The following is a 19,654-nucleotide window of genomic DNA, read 5'->3' as shown; positions in this document are numbered from 1 at the left end:
AAGAGCACCAAATCCCATTTGGCAAAGCCATTCCCCTTTTGATATAAAAAGCAAGTCAACCCTTTGCCTAAACAAAAGCAAACTGAGCACAAACATAAAATTAACACCAAAGAGGTCCATGGCCTCATCCATTATCCATAGATCAGTCCTTAAGGATGTCCAAAGCTTGCTATAAAGCCTTACAATCACATGATTCAGATCAAAACCAACTATTCACGTTTTGCCTCTAAAACCATAACTTCAGAGCAAAAACCATCTCAACCCCTTAAAATTTACAACATTCTGAAGCTTAGAGGTGAAAATAGTGGTACCAAGGAGTCTTCTCACTCTTCCTCATCACTTCTCTCAAATTCCTCCTCTTGCTGTATGTGAAAAACAGTTTCAAACTTGGCGTATTGTGCATATTTTCCATATCTTTGTTGTTTTGCACTTTGATTTCATTCTTGTGATGCACCACTTGAATAGAGGAATTTTGGGCGTAAATTTCTCCATTAATCACAAATTGAAGAACCTAATGAGAGTTTGTGCTTGTTCTAGCATTTTCAACCCTTGACGCAAAACGCCCTCAATAGAGATTCAATGTTAGAGAGTGATTTTGCTAGAAATAGTGAGATGTGAAAATGGTGATTATGTTTGGTACATACCGATTGCAAAGTAAGCAATTTGTGTACATTAAAGTTTATAATGATAATAAGTTCTCTTCAAAAATTCATATGTGTGTGTAAATGTAATTTTATGTATATATGTGCTTTGAATTTCTCTATATTGCTATATCAATATGTAATTCGATACCCCAAATTAAAATTTCTAGATCCAACATTGATAATAAATATATGGTATCAAATAGCTTTTTTTTTTCTTTTTTTTTTTCTTTTTGGGGGGGGGGGGGGGGTGGCAAAGCTTCTCTTCTACTAATCTTTTGCAACACTTAACTTTTGAAGTACTCAATCTTGTTCAGCATTAAACACTCAATTCAACATTCCCAAACACACTCAAACTCAACTTTTCCCTTTATATTGCTAAAGGATCATGAGCCAAATTAAAACCTCTTGGTAGTTCCTTGTATTTATATCACCAAATAGCTTGAGTGTAATATAACCAATTCAAGAAAATGTGAAATAAGAATAGCACCAATTCAGTTCCTCATTCAACAACTTACCCCCCCAAAAAAAAGGATTACATAAAACCTAGAATGCTTATCTATCTCCTCCTCGTACCAAATAACGACAATAACAAAGCTTTAGTCCCAAAACATTTAGGGTTGGCTATGGATTCTCAATAGATTAATTAGGTCAACCACTAGCGCTTTTTCTTTGCCATTCTATCCTATTGTATTTGTATCCAAAATCATATACCCTTTGTCACCTTGAAACATCCTTAATTAACATGTCCTTTTTTTTAATATATTATTTAAGCTCTTTCTTTTACCTCTTTAATCAAATTCTTCCTCATTGGTGCATTAATAGTAAATGTCATTCACAGAAAATGCCAATAGCAAAGTAAACAAAAACAAAATATAGATTAAAACGTTAGATAACTAGGAATTAAGCATGAGTTTAGTATGTTAGGTTCTAAAACTTTAGGAATTAATGTATTAGAATTTCAATGTGTATTGTGTTGGCAAACCATGATCAAAACATAGAGTCTAGATTTAAGCTTGCTCAAAGTGTGATTTAATGTAAAATTGGAATCGAGTGATTGCAGGATTTATTGGACAAAATCTGCGAGGCTTGAATCGATAGAAAATTAGACTCGATCGATTGAAACTTGTGCAGATTTAATTTTTTGCAGAAATTCCAATTTAGCCCAAGTCCATATGACGTGTAGGGTAAAGTGTTTTACTTCAAGTATAAAAGGAAAACCCTAGCTACGTTTTTGAAGTCTTTGAAGAGTTGTGTGTTGAATCTTCTATGAGATCTAGAGGTGTTTACCTTCATACACACACATAGAGTTATCAAGATCAAGTTTTGCATCAAGAACTTGATGATCTCTTCAATTGCTGCATAAAGAACTTTAAAGAAGATCTGAAACTTTTGAGTGGAGTCTCAAAGTCACAAGTAGGCGAACTTGTGGTTGCTGTAGATCAAAGAAAGAAGTAGTCCGTGGACTTGGAGCTGTCACGTGGTCATGGTAGTAAGTTTTCTACTTGAGGTAGCAATAGGATGTTAGTAGTCTAAATTCTATTATAAAAACTTCAATTCTTTCATAGTGAATCTGTTTTTTCCTTTAGGATAGTTAGGTTAAATCCTCCCCAAGTTTTTTACCGGTTAGGTTTTCCTAGGTCATCATATTGTGGTGTACTTTATATTTCCGCTTTATTTGCATGATATGATATTATTGTGTTAACCTAAAACTGAATAATTTATCTAAATAATCACTTGGCTAAATAACTAGGTTAAACAACTTGTGTTAAGGGGTCTAAAAACGTACATAGTAAAATGAAATGTATAACTTCTAGTAGCTAATGAATAGCATTAGAACTTCCTAAAATTGGAAAATAACACTCTAACGTTTCCACAACTTGAGTGCATCGTTTTTGGTTTGCTAAACTAGGAAAATTTATGGGGCCTAGTTGGAGATTTTGAAATTTGAATTTAAGATGTTGGCCTTGCTTTTTGTAAGAAGCTCTTGAAAGCAAATCAAAACCTATTTCAGCCGAGAGAGAGAGAGAGAGAGAGAGAGAGAGAGAGAGAGAGAGAGAGAGAGAGAGAGAGAGAGAGAGAACAAACCTGCGGCCGTCGGAATCCTTGTCGCTAGAGTCACCGTCTGCGACTTGATCTTGACTCATGTGAGTGCGAGAGTGAAGAGATAAAAGATAATTTGAGTTATAAAACAAACCCAAAACGACCTAGTTTTGTTATAATAAGGATAGAAAAAAATAAAAATGCACATACTAGGGGTCCAGTTTGGGTTAAACGCATGCCCTTACCACTATGCTTAATTGAAATCAAAAATTTTGGTTTTAAAAAAATCAAACCGAACAAATGGACTGGCCGATCCATTCGGTTTAACGGTTTTTTATTTTTATTTTTATTTTATTTTTTTGCCTCTAGTTTTGTTGAAGGAGAATGGATAAAGGGACATGATGTTCTGCTCTTACTATTTTTGGGCCAAAATATTTTTAAATCATTGCTAAAAGCCCAACCATAAATCCAAGTACTTTGTCTTAACTTTGGGTTCATTATTATAATTGGGGCCGAAATTCACCTGGGGGCCCCTCTTCCAAGTAAGAGAATTCAATAAAAATCCAAGATCCCAGGGTTAAACTCTAAATAATAGCCTAAAGGCCCTAAATTTGTTATCTCTTTATTTCTATTGACCATAATCTATAGTAACCTATGATTTCATTTAGTCAATTTGGTGAGTTAAATTTAGTGGGCAAAAACTCACCATTTAACTTGTATTATTTGGACTTAAAAGAAAAACTGAACCTTGAAAGTCCAAAACTCAATGTTTTTGTGGGAAAGAAAAGTAAGTCTGACACACAGGCAAAGAGCAAGAAATTTCTTGTTCTTTTGATAGACTTGATAGAGAGATAGACATGAGCAGTAATTAAGTTGAGTACATGTGCGATGCCGGTGCAATTCTACAGATTTGGTGAGATAAGGCTAGGAGATAGAGGGCTATAGGTTTGCAGGGGAAGTGGATTGTGTGGTTCAAAGGATAGGAAGAGACTTTGGTGGAGATTGTGGGTGTGTGGGTTTCTTGGAAGTTGAGAGAGAGAGAGGACTAGATGATAAATTGTGCTGGTTTGTGATTTGATATTTTCAACTCACCACCAGTGACGGCTCAAGGAATTTTGTTCATGGTGGTCCTTAGGAAATATAAATTACACAATCTTATTTCTTTTTAGGCTTTAGGTAATTAGGTTTGATTCAATGTTATTAATTTCATTCCATTTCGGCCGTAATGGTTGGAAAATATCGTGCCGGTAAACAAACCGGAACAATAACCCACCTTATTCCACTTTGGAAAAAATTTCTAGTCATTCCGATCTATTTTGAGTGTTTCGGGGTGTTTCGGTGAATACCGGTCGAAATTCAAGATTCAGCCGGCATGAAGTTTGTGCTTTAAAAAAAAAAAAAGTTCTTAAAACCAAAACAAACTTGCATTCTGTAAACCAAAAAACCTCAAAAAGAAAAAAAAATGAAAAGAAAATAAATGAACAAAGGTACCTGTATGGCTAAAAAAAATCATATTGAGAAATTTGAGACTTAAAACTTGAGAAAAGGCATTGCCGCACTGGTATTGGTAGAAGACACAAAAGTTACGAACAAGGAGGAAGGCAAAACGTAGATGTAAAAGTGTAAATAAGAATGTAATAAAATTTAAAAGTATGAAATGTAAAAATTAAGGAGACAGAAGACGTGTGTGGTTAATAATAAACAAGAAAAACTAATTAAAAATGAGAAGTAATATATGTCTGGCGAGAAAAAAAATATTGTAATAAAAAATAATAAAAGGTTGAAAATTGTGTTGTATTGGGCAGTGTGCTTAGTCGAAGGAATCAAGCCATTGCCCAGCTTGTAGTAGTTTTAATATAAATTATTATTATTATTATTTTTCAAATTTTAGTTCAATTTTTTTTTTGAGTTTTTCCTTTTTTCTTGAAAGACCTTTGTGGGGTCATGGGCTCAGATCATACAATTGGGTTTTAGGCTTAAGGCCCAAGCCGAGGATAAGGGGTCGTCCGAGGATGGGTAAGTATAACCAAGGAAACCCATGCTAGTGGATAAGGAAGACAATATTGAACATAATGACCTAGGAGTTTGTGCCGAGGATGAATTTGTCCTCGGCTAGCCAAGGCCGAGGTCCGTAAAGGATGCCTGCCATTTAGAGGTGCGATCCATGAAGTTCTGGAAATATGGATAAGCATTGCAGGAACAAAAGACAAAGAAGAATTCCAAAATATCTTGGGAAAAGCTGCTATCACCACATTAATGAGGAAGTGACCTCTGCACAGTATTATTGCAGCCTTACAACCACCCCAGAAGACTTCTAGAGGGGGCTGATGGGACAAGTATCAGCATAAACCATCAATTATCCACGTGTAGGGTGGAGATGAAGGAAGATATGTGGTATAAATAAGGGTAGAGACCCCAGAGATCAGGGAGAGAGAGAGAAAGGAGAAGAGAAATCACTGTAGCAATCTCAACAACTCCTGTAACCATTATCATCCAATATATACTAGAACAGAGCTCCTCAAAGTGTGCAGAGGACAAACTTTCTTGTACAAACTTGGTTCGTTTCTGTTTGATTGTCTTGGAAACTCATTATAACTGTTATCCCATTCACTAAAACCTAGTTCTTCTACTCACTCTCTACAAATTTATTGTACTGGGTTCACTGTGCCAATATCCCATACATTTTGGGCCTGGGCTGAAAATCATGTCCCTACAACCCTGATATATTGTTAAGTTGTTCAAATTATGAACCAAAATTTAATTTTATCGGCATAAAAAAATTTCAAGGTGGTCCCAAAAAAAATTTTAAATTATTATATATAAATTTTCTTTTTTCAAATCAGGACTACCCTGGCCATAAGGTGGCGCCACCACCACTGCTCACCACAATACAAGTATTTCCCTCTCTTCTCTTCTCGTTTTGTAATTGCTGATTTTCCAATTGCTTGAATAATACTGTTCTATCTTTTTTTTCTTAAAAAAAAAAAAAAAAAAAGGATAAGTGGGCTTAGTACATGGTAGGCCCGATACTGTAAGGACTGGCGAGCAGGAGTGTTTTTTTGTGAGACAAATAGGCCCTCAGCAGAAATAATGGTCTAGGTAGTGGCTGATTGATGGGCCTCCTGATTGAGCTTAGTTAATGGGTGACCCTATTCTATATGGGAATTGCATCATGAAAATGAGATAATTTGGGTTGGGTTTAATCTACAAGAATACATATGGAGGCACTTGAAGGCTGACTAGTTTCCAATATGAGCAGAACATACTGCAAGATAGGCCCAAAAATAACTAAAGAAAGATAAAAAGAGAAGTGATTTTTTCTTTTTGACAATCCATAGAAAGATCTTTATCATACAAGTCTCATATCTTTTTTTATTTATAAAAATGGTACATCACATAGATTGAATCTTTTAATTCTTTTTATTTTCTTATCTCTTTTTAAAGTCAAACAGCAGTAATAATAGAACACACAAATTACAAGGATACAAGTTATATTAGTTTTTAGATTACAAAAAAAAAAAAAAAAACAATAAGAATAAACACTATTTATATATATAAAAGAATAAACAAAAAAGAAATGTGGCATTTGAAAACTTCGGCTACCTTAAAAGAGTTTTTTTTTTTTTGAGAAATACCTTAAAAGAGTTAAATGAGCAACATGTGAATTTATCTCATACAAAAGCAAAATAAAAGTTAAATTTTCTAAATTTAGTATAAAGTGGAGCCAAATCTCTTGAAAAAGGGTTAAAAAAAACCTTGGTGGATATATTTTCCAGAAATAATCTACTAATATAATAGTATTAAATAGTAGTATTCGGTCAAAAAAATTAATAGTAAAATTTTAAATTTTAAATTTTAAATTTAAATAGTAAAATGAAAGTATAATTTTCATATGATTTTTTTTAGAGAAGTGTTATATTCACAACATTTCCACAACAAATCATAGGTGTCAAGTTGTTATTGATTCTAATTTAAATTCAAAACTTAAATTATTTTTTTGCACACCTGTTATAACAACCAATAACAACCTACCACTTAAAATTTGTTTCGAAAGTATTGTAAAAATGTTGTGGGTGTAACATTTTTTTCTTTTATGTGTTGCATTTGCACATGACATGACTTTATGAAGAGTAATGCAACAGACACAAAATATTTTGTGTAAAAATGTTAATGTTTAAAATTTTTACTAGTTCTCAACTGGGCCCGCCATTAATATAACATTTTTACTTACCAGTAACTACCTACCATATCAGTTTTTTTAAAAAAAAATCTGTAAAATAGTTTGTATTTGTAACATTACTCTTTTATGAAAGCTCTGACTTTTTAAAGTCATTATTAACATTTTCATAGCTTTTAAAGAGTGCTAGTTTGTTATGCGTAAATTAAACACAATTAGAACTCACATTTTACGGGTTTTATGGGACTATAATGATGGAATAATCTATTCTTAAAAAAAAAAAAAAAAACCGGGATAACCTATTCTGAATAAATTATGTCAAGTGGTTTCTAACAAAGTCCTAATTAAGTTAAGTTAATTCTTTGTTACAAATTTTTCTAGTTTGCATCTTTATTTATTAATAATTAATAATTTTAATATTTATAAGAGTTATTGGACTAAGGCACCTGACGTTAAAAAAAATTTAATTTAATTTAATTTATTTTCCCTAATCAAATGTTGATTAAACTAGTCTTTTTTTATTATTATAAATTCTCTTGTTTTACTTTTAATTTATTACTACTTATTATTTATTAATTAAATATTTATTATATATAAATGGTTTTTGCGGAATTTTTTGTGTGCATTGCACAAATTAACAACGTAATAATCTATATATATATATATATATATATATATATATATATATATATATATATAAAACCGAAGCCTTTGCTGGCACCACAATTTTCCACGTCAGCATAAAAAATAAAAAATAAATAAAAATTATAACTCCTCAAAACCCTAGCAACCTTACCCCTCTCTCAAGTTAAGAAATATAAAACCACGGTTTCTGCAAACTCTCTCTTTCTCCAGACGTAGGAAGCCCTAAAGCATTCAAGATCTACAAAACCCTAGCAACCTTACCCCTCTCTCAAGTTAAGAAATATAAAGCCACGGTTTTTGCAAACTCTCTCTCTCCAGACATAGGAAGCCCTAAAGCATTCAAAATCTACAATGCACGGTATAGATTTTAGCTTATAAAGTTCAGCTTTTGTAACGTTAGTTTGTTTATATATTTAGTCCTTATGTTTAGGTTTAGGTTTTAAGAGATTTATATATTACTACTATGTGGCTGAATTTCCCGTGACATCAGTTTTATGTTTTTTTTTTTTTTTTTTTTAAATTTGTTTTATGTAAGGTTAGTTTGTTTACATCAGTTCTTTATCTCAAAAATAAGGCTTTTATTTCTACTGCAAGAACTATTTAAGTATGTATCCCTTGCAAGCACATATGAACTTAAATTGTCTTTTAATATATGCATGCTTTATTATTTTCTAATAGTTTTCCCGTGCATCGCACGGGTTAGCGACTAGTATAACTAAAACATAAAGACAACTTAGTGAACTAGGTTCGTATGAGATTGTTTCTCAAAAAAAAAAAAAAAAAAAGGTTCGTATGAGATACATTTTACCATCAATGGTTGATCTCTGCTGATTATCTATAAACAAAATATAACTTGTAAGAATGAATCTTAGCAAAATTTGAAAAATTCCATTCTTTTAACATTCTAATTTTATTAGATTACATTCACATTAATATCATTGATGGGATTGGATTCACTTTTCATGTTATGCTTCATTTTTTTCATTATAAATATTTTATAGAAAACATTTTCAGCATTTTATTGTGTTCGTTTCTTTGTAAAATTTGGTCAAATTTGAATATATTTTTCATTAACCATAAAATCTTTTATAAAATGTTGTAAAATATTTTACTTTTAAAAACTTGGCAAAATATACACCTAGTGACTCTCCCTCCTATACGGTGACCTAAGCTGACAATCTGGTGGCCAGACTGCTAGCATTGGTTGGAGGATTGCCGCCTCTAGTGGCTTAGTTGCTGGTTTTTGCGTGGTTTACGTTTGAAATTTTTTACATGTCACACCAAACACTTGAAACGAAACAAACATGTGTTAATCACACATGATAAATCATGTTATTACCTATTTTGTCTAAGACCTCATTTTACTTGCGCTTAGCTACTAGTTTTGGTGTGGTTTATGTTTGAAAATTTTTAAATATCACACCAAACATTTGAAATGAAACAAACAAGTGTTAATCACACATGATAAATCATGTTATCACCTATTTTGTCTAAGATCTCATTTTACTTTATCTTTGCAAGCAATGTTTATATTAAAGCTAATGTAAAACTTGTATACTCAACATCATTCATTGCCATACATTTTGAATTTGTGAAAAATGATTCTTCTCTCTCTCCCTCACCAGCTCTCTCAAAATCCTCCTCCTGCTATATGTGAAAAACAATTTCAAACTTAGTGTATTACACAAATTTTTCGTATCTTTGCTGTTTTGCAGTTATATTTTGTTCTTGTGTGTGCTACTAGCCTATATTCATTGAATATTGGAATTTTGGGCATAAAATTCTCCATTAATCACACTTTAAAGAACCCAATGAGAGTTTTGGACATGTTCTAGCATTTTTAGACCTTGTTGTAAAATGTCCTCGACAGAGATTTAATGTTAGATTTAGAGAGTGATATTGCTAAAAAAAAGAGAGTACTGAAAAAATTACAATAAAATAATGGTAATTGCAAAGTAGGCAATTTGTGTACATTAAAGTTTATAAAGATAATAAGTTCTCTTCAAAAATTCATATATATATATATATATATATGCATGTGTGTAAATGTAATTGTATGTATGTATGTATGTGTTTTGAATTTCTCTATATTGATATATCAATATATAATTTGACCCCCCAAACTAAAATTTTTTACTCCACCCTTGATATGCATGTGTGTAAATGTAATTGTATGTATGTATGTATGTGTCTTGAATTTCTCTATATTGATATATCAATATGTAATTCGACCCCCCAAACTAAAATTTCTGGCTCCACCCTTAATAGTAAATATATGGTATCAAATAGCTTGAGAACTAGAAGTGCTCACAGAAGAGCTACCTAAATATAGTCATTTCCAGTTAAGATTTTATTTATTTTTAGTTTATGAGAAATTTTATTCTTTGAAGTTTAAAATTATTGTTTTTTATTTTATAAAAAACTTAAATTTGTCACTTTTAATTATTGTGCCAAGAACCTTGTAGATCAATTAGTTGGCATCTCCTGGTGCGTCCATGACATCTAGGGTTCAAATTCCTTCTCTCTCATTGTAATTATCAAATTATCAAAAAAAAAAAAAAAAAAAACTAAGTGATTTATTTTACTCCTTAACAAACTAAAGTAGTTACTTTGTATATATATGAAGTTATTGTTAGGATTAGTGTCCTTAAATCTCATTGTATGACATTATGTATGACATTATGTATGACTTAATGTTGTGATTAATAAAGTTGTTTTATTATTATCTAAAATAATGGTAACATGAATATTTGGACATTATCATATAGTCCATGAGATGCATAGTATGTGATTTATGTAATTTAGTAACAGAAGATATAAGTTACAAGTTCTTTGTAAACTCATCATTTTAGTTCGTAGTCGGTGATGAAATTGAGCATTTCATCTGCGAAGATTATACATATCAACTAAGATGATTTGTCTTGATCATGGAAGTGGAGACTTCTAGTTGATATGTTGATATGTTTTAAGAGTTAAGATATATTGAACTGAACCGCTGTGAGATTTATTATTTTCCTAACAACTGTCAAATGAATAATAAATCTCATAACTTCTATTTACATGAACTTTTAATCCTGAGAGAATAGTGGACATGATCATGAAGTGTAGGTTGCTTTGATATATCAGGAGCGAGATCTAAAGTCACGATCAAAATCTCAGTATGTTGGGCAACCACATTTAGTGTTGATGGAATATATATTCTCAAGATGGAATTCATAATCCCTTAACAGAGATATAAAATATTCCATTGAGATAACTTTAATGGGTTTGGTTATTCAGAATGTTAGGCCTAATTACTTTAGTAAGGAGTTACTAAAGTATGTATTTATGAAATTGGATTTCGTAAATATATGATGAATAACTTAAAGGATTAAACCGGGTACTCAAGAATTAAGATGTAGTAATCTTCAAAGTAGAATTCTACATTCATGACTTTGTATTATTACAAATATATTTATGAAAGGATTGCATGTACAATAAAGTCTTAGGATATAATTTATTAATAAGGTCTAGAGTGCAATTATATTTATACAGTAGTATTAAATATAATTAATGGTAACTTTGAATTTGTGAAGAATTGACAGAAAAGCCCAAGGCCCATTGGAGCTAGAGTCTTATTTGTTCTATTTTGGTCCCACTCCAAGCTACATACTATATCCCAATTGGAATGGCCCAAAAGGCTAGTCCAATTAGATAATCAATTACAAGGAGAGAAACATACAGAATTTTGAAAGAAAATGATATAGTTTGTATATGAGTGTTAGACACTCTATTATTCTCCCTTGAACACACATATAAAAACTGATTGAGAGACCACATTTCTTGGGCACAAGTGGAATTGGAGTGAAGATTAAAAGTGTTCCCAAGTACTTATAATCTTTGGTTTTGAATTTCACCACACCAAGGTACACTCTCTAGTTCTTATATTCTAAAATTTACATAGTACATGTTATCAATTGCGAATGAAGTAAATCCGTTAATTTTCCATTGCGTATGTCTTGTATGCGATACAAACATGTATTTTTCTAACAGTTATAATATTTTAGATTTTAGTTTGTTCACATCATCTAAGGGACTAAAATTGCTAGATTTATTTTCCCTAGCATACATAAGTAAGCCCAATGTATTTCTACAATTTGTTACATATGTTCGCTAAAGTGTTCTAAACATGTGGTAAGTTGGAATAGTTAGTACTGGTTATTAAAGTTCCATTATTTGTTTGTTTGACACTATCATGTAAAGAAAGTGGGATACTAATTTAAAAAAAATATATATATTTACATATGTTTATACATAGAATATTCAATCCAATTTTTATTAATCTCAAAAAGGCTTGGATGCTATTTGAAAGAATTATATATGTCATATCCTAACCAAATTATTTGGTCAAATTGTGGAGATGATGTAATTACTCTTTTTTTTTTTTAAGTTGTTTATGTTTTCATTGTTTTTAGAAAAAAAGTGAATAAAATTTTATTGCTATAAAACCCTTTAATCATGGTAAATTTTAGAATATATTAAAAGAAAAAGGAATATATAATGACGTTTTTAATAGAGTGGGTATTTTATGTGAATAAACATAATATATTTGTTAATTCTAATATATATATATATATATGTTTGCTAAAATGTCATAAACATGTGGTTATATGTAACTTATGATCACATCATGCACCATGGTTGAGTGTATTTTTAGTGTATTGTGTGGGACCTATCTAATTGACCAATTTGGATGCAAGAAAATGATATTAATTGGAGATACATTCTTAATTTTATGCTCAATTATCATAAGTTTCTATAATAAAAAAGACGAAGCATAAGTACCATAGTTGTTAACCCATTTAGCAATTATATGGATTGTAACCTTGAGCCAAACCTTAATAGGAATCGGCCTAGGATTAGCATATCTTTCATAATTTATATTCCTGGCTAAATGTTAGGGGTGGCAAAATCAACCTAAACCCACCCACTTAAATAAGACCCAAACCCACCTAATTATTAATTGGATTAAGTGGGTAACAACTCAATTAAACCCAATTTAAGTAAGGTGAAATTACATTTTACCCACCCGTGATTTGCTCGAAAAACACTTTACCTACTTGTGATTTAAAAATTGGCACTTTACCCACTTGAAACTAGCTCTACTTGTTTTCTGTTACCCACCTCTCTTAAAAACAGGGGTATATTTATATTTTTGTTACCCTTTTATGTCTTCCTCCTCTCAAAACATGTAAAACTAAAAAATTAAGGGAAAAGAAGATCTAAAAGTTAGGTTTTGTAAAAATTAAAACTTAACTTTTGCGCACATCTGCTTATATGAAGTTATTGATTTGAATTGTGAAAAGCTTTAACTAAGCAGTTTAGAATGTACTGAATGAAGTTCATGTAGTATTAGCTTGTCTAATTACTAGTTTCACAGCAAGTTATGATGTATTGAAGAGAAATTTTTAGCAAAATAAAATGCAGTACATTCTAAAATATTCAATTGGTTTATTGATTGTTGTACTACATACTCGTTGTCCTTCCTATTCTTTTTTCTTCAAGTTTCAAAAATGCTTGTTGTGTGTGTGTTCTTATGCTATTGTGTGCTAACGAGTAATTTGTGATATAATCTTATTTTTGTTTGCCAGGATTGGGGAAAAACAATTGTATTAGGAGTGGACAAGCCAGGGTCAAAATTGACCCTTAGCTCTCCTGAGGTCCTTCAAAGAGGGAAAAGTCTCACGGGATCCTTATTTGGAGGACTCAAAGTTAAATATGATATTCCCATCCTCCTTAAAAAATACTTAGACAAGGTAATTTAACAATTAATATGATTTTCTTTAGTTGTCCATCTTTGATAATTGTAATTACTAATTAGCTCGTAAATCAATCTTCAATTCAATCTTGTGGTGTGTTCCCCCTTGCTTCATTAGTATCTCTACAATGCATGATAAAAAAACTTTTTTCTATATGATAACATGGTTTGGCCACCTGCTAGTATCTGAGGTGGTGTTAGCAAAAATAATCAGTAGATGATTATAAAAGATAATACATGAAAAGAAGATGTGCTCAAAAGTTAGGTTTTAATTTTTACAAACCTAGCTTTTAGATCTTCTTTTCCCTTGATTTTTTAGTTTTTTATTTTATTTTATTTATTATTATTTTTTTTAATGTTTTGAGAGGAGAGAGACATAAAAGGGTAATAAAAATAGAAATTTACCCTTGTTTTTAACAAAAGTGGGTAATGAGAGACAAACAGAACTAACTTCAGGTGGACAAATTGCCAATTTTTAAACTACAGCTAGGTAAAGCGTTTTTTGTGGGCAAAGTGTAATTTCTCCTAAAAGTAATGTTAATTGGGTTTTAATTGGATACCCAATAAGACCCAAGTATGACTCAAGTATCATTTCTATAAATCACTTAACTCTAAAATATCCAAAAACCACTAAAGAGACCAAAATACCCATGAGACTTCTAGAATTACCAAAATACCCCCTAAACCTAAAAAAATGACCAAAATACCCCCCAAAACCTAAAAAATGATCAAAATACCCTTGAAACCTCAAAAAGACCAAAATATCCCCTAAACCAAAAATTAAGTTTATAGGTTTATAAACTTACTTTATGTCAATCAAATTTTTTGTAATCTCTTGAATGGCTCGCGCGTCAAGTAAGTTGATAAGTTGTACGTTTATTAATATGTTAAGGGGACCAATATTAATCTTGTTATGTTGTGATCATTATTGATTTAAATTATAATGATCATTATTAATCTTGCAATCAACTCCTTGGCAAGTCTTTTCCTTTTCAACAATTTAGGCAGAAGACACCTAATTCTGATATCATTTTTCATTCTGGTATGTGTCTTGCTCTTTGGAATCTGGCAATAATGTGTCCGTTGCTGTACATAAATGAACATAATTTATTTGTTCTTTCTGTTACATATGTTCGCTACAGTGTCCTAAACATATGGTAAGTTAGAAGATGGTAAGTTAGAAGAGTTAACAGTAGTTATTGAAATTCCATTAGTGGTTTATTTGACACTCATGTGTCAGGAAAGTGGGATTCTTTTTTTTTTTTTTTTTTTTTTGTATGGGGTAAGATTTTAATTTTTATAATATATATACATATGTTTATCCATGGGACATTCACCTAAGATGTCAATAACAAATTGTCATAACATTTTCACAACAACTGATGTGTCAATAACTTATAGGTCAAAATAAAATAATAAAATATTAGAATGAACCTACCACAACTAGAAAAGTATTGTGAAAATGTTGTGATATTTTGTTATGTCCACTTTCTCTTGCCTAGGCCATGGCATGCCTGTGGGCACACTACCAATGCCAAATAACCTCCTTTGGAGTTTGGGCTACTAAGACCATAGCATGCCTCTGGGCATGCTGCTAAGACCAAATAACCTCTTTTGGACACTTTTTTTCTATTCAAACTTAAAAAAAAAAAAAAAAATTTCATAATTAGGCGGACCCAATAGGAGGGCAAGTGCTGCAAGTCAAGCGACTGAGACTCATTCCCTGTGCAAATTGTAATGGTACAGTTAATGGGATATCCCCTAACCCAGGGCAAAAGATTGATAGGCCTTTGCCATTCTCTTCTTTTAAAAGCATAAGGGAATTAAAAAGTTGCAATGTTTTCCAGGATGGAGAGTCGGATAAGGTTGAAATCCTTCAAACTCGTCCTATATATTTTTATTGAATATAAATTTTGAAAATCTAACCGTTAGATTGCATTTTCTTTATAATCTTAACGCACATGTCAAATTTCGACCAAATTGGATATTATTTAATATTCAATCAATAAACTATTCTTAATGTATAATTTTATACCACAAAAACTTGTATTTAAACATTTGATTGATGAATTAGCTATTGAACTTTGATCTACTTGAAAATTTGCAAATATGAAGGATCTAATTAAAACATGCAATCCAACGGTTGGATTTTCAAAATTCACCTCCAATAAAAAGATATTGGATAAGTTTATAGGGTTTCTCACCAAACTAGTTTGGAGAGAAACCTTTTATGAGAAAGTCTTCCTCCCGTTTGAATTTTCCAATCCAATTCAATTGTTAAGTACGTGGTGTTTTAAAAAAAATTTAGTAGTCATTTTTTAAAGAAAACTCATTTAAACCACACAAAATTAAGTAAATATCATGTGTGTCGTATTTGACTTTAAAAAAAAAAAATGAAGATTTAAGATTTTCCCAGTCCTTTCTCATCAATGGACCCCTGACGTATACAAAGGAGTGCAATTTGTTCCTTGAGCTATAGTGAGTTACAGGCAGAATTCGAAAAGGTCAAATGAGAGTGGATCTTTTCCCTTCTAAATTTTATGAATTGGATAAATTCCCTCCAATGTGTAGAGTGGATCTTTTCCCTTCTAAATTTTATGAATTGGATAAATTCCCTCCAATGTGTTAGTATCTCATGACTTGATAGCTCATACCATTATAACTATTTGCACGTATTTTTTATTTTATTTTATCATGTGACTATTTAGTAGTCAGTCATCTAAATTGATTAATTGATTATAAAATATTTCATGATAAAAAAAAATGTAGGAAAAACATGCTCATTTTTTTTTTTAAGAATCCAGATGCTCAAATATTAGTTCTACAATAATATTAACAAACAGAACCGGATATATTAGGGAAAACAATAAGGTTTAGAGTTTAAACATAAAATCTATGAGATTGGGCCAAATGTATTTTGACGGCAAGTTCAAACTTCAATTGGGTGTCTACAGTTGTGAAATGAATTAGAACTATTTTTTATTTTGTTAGAAGAAAATGAATTGGAACTAGGATAGGAAGGACAATTTTAAAAGTTTTTTTTTTTTTTTTTTCAAAAATTGACCCAATGTAGCTGCCTAGGAAAACAAAAAATGAAAACAATCAGTTTAAAAATGAAACACAAAAACAACAGCACCCCAAGTTCTTTCTTTTTTGGTCACCTGTTTCCTCGTGATCTACTGGTTCACATGTACAAATGTTATTTTTTACTCCCTCTGTGTTAGTTCAACAGCCTCTGATCCCTTTTAATTAATTTAAACATGTTAATGATCGTATAACATTATTGTTTCATGCCATTCCAAGTATTATTATTATTATTATTTTTTTAAGTTGGTAGCTTCTTTTTTTCATTAGCTTATTTAGATTGTTAAATAAATTGGATAAAAACACAAGTACATCAGCTTATAAGCTTAAACAAATACGCTTATGATTTTATTAATTCAAAACTACGAAATTGACGGCCAGCAACAATGATAAGATCTTACATTCTTACTTGCTAGTTGTGCATTCTAATTTACATTCTCTCGTATAATAAATTTTTGGGCAAATTACAACTTACTAACTTATGGTTTGGTTGAAATTTAAGTTGTCTATCTGTGGTTTAAAAGTTGGCACACTACCAAAAAAAGGTACTATAGCTGCGTTTTTACAAATGCAGCTATAGGCCAGGACTAATAGCCGCGTTTCTAAAAACACGGCTATAGGACATAAGGACAGCTACAGCCACATCTTAAAAACGCAGCTATAACCCTTTTTTTTTTTTTTTTGAATTTGGCTATAGCCACGTTTTTAAAATGCGGCTTTAGTCTTTTTTTATTTTTATTTTTTTATTTTCCTAGTTAGATGGCAAATGCATTGGATATATATATGTATTTATGTATGAAATACAATCAGAGGTCAATGGTAAAAGTTCTAATCTCAACATAACTACAACCAAGAATATGGATTCTTAGCAAAACAAACATTCCCCCAAAAAATATTGGATATATAAACACATAAAATTTTTTTTTAAAAAAACACATAAATACATATAAATATATCTTAAGGACACATATTCTCGAACAAGTTAAAAGATGTATTGCATTTCAAAACTTGCCAACTTAATAGCAACCACACTCATTGTTTTGATAATTCACACACCAGCAACAATAAAGCTACAACAGCAAAACACATTGTTTGCAATTGTCTACCATTAAAACAAAAGTTTAAAGTACCCAACCTAATAAAATAAAACAAAAAATACCATACAATAACTTGCAGATCACTTATAACAAAACTACAAAAAACCATACAACTATAATTTTCTTTTGGTCTTCATATAATAACTTTGGAATATTGTTTGTCATACATTACAACTAAAAAAGGCATTGAATGAGGTAAGTAACATAATGAAATAGATAAATAGTACCTAAAAGATGCACTAAAGAAGAATAAATTACTTTATAATTGTGCGCTATCTGATCTCTTCAGCAGTTCCATCTCCTCTTCATTGGAAACTTCAGGATCAATATAGCACAACTAGAAGTATGAAACAAAAACAGAATATCATGCCCACCATCAAATTGTAGTAAGACCAAGTACCAAAGTTTACTATAAACATATAACCCCTCTATTTATGATAATTTTCAATACATAAGAATATTAAAGGTGGATTATAATATTCAACATATTACCTACATCCACCCAAAATTCATACTTTTAAGAAACGGCTATATGTATTTGTACAATGATCATCTATTCTTTGTGGTTAGGATTAATTGTATCTGGGTTTAACTTTTCAGTTTTAGAAATTTCCAAGAGTAGATCAAAAACATTTTGAAAATCTATGTTACCATCAGTAGGAATATAAAAAGAAGTCATCTTATATTTAAAGTAATTTTGAAGTGAAGCTTGATTAAAATAACTTAAGCTAACTATCATAGTACAAAAACATGCAATAGAGATTCCATATTAATTTGAAGAAAGGAATAAGACTTACAACAATGAATTTTCTATCATTGAGGCTTCTTTTACCACCTTTATTGCAGCAACAACTGCTACACCAGATGAAATCCCCACCTGAAATAATCATGCTCTCACATTCACCACAGATTTTGAAAACTAAAAGAACCAGCAAGTAGCAACAAAGCAATAAATATCCTTTCCCCCCTAACTTGATTCTTGATATTAGCTTTCAATTTATTTGGACATTGTATTGTGAATGACAAATCACTAAATATTTAAGAAAGATTTTAGTTACATATCTTTTAAATAAACCAAACCCAAAAAAAATAAAAATAAAACCATGTTGCAAGCACAGTATTGATATCAAATGCTAAATGACAAAGTTTTTATGATAAGTAATTAATCCAACAATTGACTTGGGGAAGGATTAATTTCAAAAATACAAATAAGGGATTGTTGTAGAATGGTAATAGACCTTAAACATATATGAGTGAAAGTTAAAGCCGCCTTCAATAATTTGTAATATATTATAATCTTTTTTTTTGCACATAATATATTATAATCTTTGATCATTTAATCATTAATGAAATTAATGAATGCAACAGCAAACTATAATGGCCATTTATAATTAGCATATATTATAATCTTTAGGTAATTTAACAATTTCAGCCAAAGAAAATTTGGTTTAACTTAACAATATAATAGCTGTACTAATTTGCAGCTAATAAGGTAGTCATCAGAAAGAACATTTACCTTGTGCAATATAGACTTCCTTACTATGGTTATTCATACAATTTAACATTTATTTTGTACTGGATCAAATGTCATTAGCTAATTCTAGAAAGTATGATGTGAAGGAATCTAGAAATAAAGGAATTAATTGCATGCTACAGAGAACAAATTAAAGAACAATACTAATTTGTAGCAGGTCCTAATCAAGTGAATGTTAAGATGCATGCACCTCTGCTAAGCTAATATCTATATTTGCATAATCAATAAACGTTTTCCTTTTTGTAACTCTTCAGCTATTGTTCTTACCTGGCAATTACAGACTTCTCTCTTTGCACATGTTCACAAACACTTTTACCCTAGTTCTTAAACTTCCATTTGAAGTTTTATCCTAAGAATCAATATAGGCAACATTAAAGCTTCTAATATAAGAGTGGTGAACTCCTAGAACATAATAGTCTATGCAAGGTGATTCATTGACTTGATATGGATAATTAGCAAAAGGGAGGGAAAAAGAGAGCTACAAATTTAAGTCTTCTACAATATAGCATTGTTCCTCAAAAAACACACATAACTCTAAATTTTATTTCCAATATATTAAATTATAAGTTATAACACTATTTTCTCAAACTAAATAAAGTAGTACAAATTATGTTTGGTTCAAAGTTTTGGATCAAT

This window comes from Quercus robur, chromosome 5, assembly GCF_932294415.1.
Source record: "Quercus robur chromosome 5, dhQueRobu3.1, whole genome shotgun sequence".
NCBI lineage: Eukaryota > Viridiplantae > Streptophyta > Magnoliopsida > Fagales > Fagaceae > Quercus > Quercus robur.
Note: the sequence above shows the minus strand (reverse complement) of the source record.